Source organism: Condylura cristata, unplaced genomic scaffold, assembly GCF_000260355.1.
Source record: "Condylura cristata isolate star-nosed mole 26May11 unplaced genomic scaffold, ConCri1.0 scaffold00028, whole genome shotgun sequence".
Taxonomy (NCBI): domain Eukaryota; kingdom Metazoa; phylum Chordata; class Mammalia; order Eulipotyphla; family Talpidae; genus Condylura; species Condylura cristata.
This window is the reverse complement of record NW_004567129.1, coordinates 26,064,084-26,066,972: the sequence shown is the minus strand read 5'-3', so window position 1 is coordinate 26,066,972 and position 2,889 is coordinate 26,064,084.

The following is a 2,889-nucleotide window of genomic DNA, read 5'->3' as shown; positions in this document are numbered from 1 at the left end:
CTAAAAGGCCAAGCTCAGGAACCTGATACCACCAAATGCTGGTGCATGGAGTTGGAGCCACAGGAACTCAATCACTGCTGGTGGGGATGTGCAAGGGTCCATCACACTGGAAGACAGTTGGGTGGCTTTTTATAAAACTAAACATATCATGACCCTGTCATGCAGCCAATATACCCCTCACTATTTACCCATAGGGATGGAAAATGATACCCACCCAAAAACCTGCACAGAGATGCTTATAGCAATTTTATTCGTAATTGCTCAGACTGGGAAATCACCAAGATGTCTTTCAGTAGATGAATGGCTAACTGCTGGGACACCCTACAAGGGAGTATTATAAAGTGCTAAGACAGAATGAAAAGACATTGAGGAAATTTACATGCTGGTTGCTAAGCAAAATAAGCTAATCTGAAGGGATGATAAGCTGTGTGATTGCAACTCAATGGCATTCCAGAAATGGTAAAACAATAGGGACATACAGTCATCAGTAGTTGCCAGGGGGAGGGGAGGGAGAGATGGAGGAGGATGAGAGAACAAGGAATTCAGGCCAGTGGAACTATCTCGCAGCACATCATAGGGATGACACATGTCATGTCATGCATTTATCCAAGCCCAGGGAACACACAGCATCAAGAGAGACCCACAATGTGAACCTGTGGGCTATGTGTCAATGTGGATTCATCGATTATAACAAATGTACCACTGAGAGTCAGGGGTGATTGTATGGGAACAGGAGCCGATGAGAATTTCTCTATTTTTTTCCTCTCAATTTTTTCTGTGAACCTAAAATTACTCTAAGAAATTGTTGCTTCTCCCTGTCCCCCACAGGGAAAAGAAAAAAAACTGAATCCAACTGTCATGATCTCTAAGAAGTTACTTAACATCACAGCTCAGGATGGACACACTCTCACAACAAATGTTTCCCCAACAGGTACTTCCTGGTGTCCTGATACAAACTCTACAATGCAAAATAGCTCTTCTACTCATGGAAAAAAAAAAGTTTGACGTGACCTTCTAAATGGATCCCATCAGCCACTAATGAGTCACACTAATCAGTTTGCAAAACCCTATTTATGCACAAGAAAGATGGATTTAACACCAGAAAAAAACTGGGGGGATTGTACACCTAAAATATATCCTGATACTGAATATTATTTACTTGACCATAGGGGATGACATGAGAACTTTTCAATAGCAATTAGAAGGGGGCAACTTTTGGCCCCCAATAAAAGAGCATTTCCTTGCAGCCAGAGAAGGGGCTACTCCCCTTTTGAATCTTGAGAGAGAACAGGTTGTCTGTTGTTCTTGGTAGAAAAATGCTCCCTCCCCCCCACCCCCCCAGTGCATCAAGGGTGAGACCTTTCCCTAGCCCATGCCCCATGCCACAATCACCATTGGCAGGAAGTGGCTGGCTTCTTGCTTGTTTCATAAACTTGAAGTGCTTGCCTAAACTCACTGGGTCACATCTAAAACTCGGGGCACTTTGGTTGCCACTTCTTAGAATCATTCTGAGGAGGATAAGAGATGATACCTGCATCATTTAAAGAGCATCTGGCATATAATCTACGCTCCCAAAAGTTAGCTGCCATTGCTGGTGGTATCTCCAGCTTCCTTACTTTTCTTGCAAATCAAACACATCTTATATGGAAGACGGGTGTAGACAAGTTATTTTACTGGAGTCAATTTATTAATTTTGACTCTGCTGTAATTGTCAGAACCTCGATTTCAAGTCCACTTAGAAAAACAGCAAAGGGGGCCCTCCCTGGGGGCACAATAAGTTAAAGCACAGCACTGTGAGCCAGTCCCCAGCCACCGCTGGGAGTTTGATTCCCAGCCGGCCGGGGAAGTGACCCACATGGCACAGCAGTCACTCTGCCTGCTCTGCTCCCCACTCTGTCTCTGGTGAATCTTCTCACCCCCCCACACACCTCTGGGGCCTGTACCCCAGTTCTTATATGTATAACTAAATAAATCTTTAAAAAAGAAAAACAGCAATGGTAACAAAGAAGAGAGAACTTCTTGGTACACTAAAAATGCAGCTTCAGGCATAGTTGGATCTAGGTGTTCAAAGGACACCAGTAGGAGTGTGTCTCTCATCTTTCTACCAATTCAATGTGCCTCTCTGCTGGCTTTATTCTGGGTAGACTCCCCACTGCTGGGGAAACAATGACCTCAAGCAACTCCAGGTTCTCACCCTATTATAACTCAAGCAAAATATCAGCAAAGCTCCCAGAATTAAATGTCACTGGCCCAGCTTAATGATGTATCACCCCAGAACCAACAGCAGTGGCCAAAGTTTCGATTTGCCAGACCTGGGGCTATGTCCATTCCTGGAACCAGGAAAAAGGATCCTCTAGGACTTCTTTTTCCATCTCTCTCTGCTGTTTCTCTGGCTTCTTCTATTTCTAGTCCTTTCTGGCTTCGCCTCCCTGCCCAGCTCCACCCTTCCCTAGGGTGAGGCAGGGAACCTGGAACCTCCCCTTTCTATGGACATCACACTGTTACCGAATGGCTCAAAGAATGGCGGCGACACTGTACACACTCTTCCTGGAATATTACACACCTAGAGTGACGTCTGGACGGGTCCTCTGGAGGGGGCGGTGCCTGCCAGCAGGGAGTGGGGTGCATGTAGGTGTGCCCACCAACCTGGAAGCTCTCCAGAGCCTGAAACTGGGGCTTCTTACAGAGCTTCTCTGTCACAGACATGGCTGATTAGACAGTTGGTTGTGGACAGTGAACTCCATCCTGGGGAGGTTGAAGAGAGGGTGTGAATTCTCACAGGACTAGCAGTGGCAGAAAACAGCCCCATCCTGAAGCTGCCTGGACATTCAGCTCCCTGAGAGTTAATAAACTAAAAAGGGTTTATTATGAATAACAAAAGCTCTACTG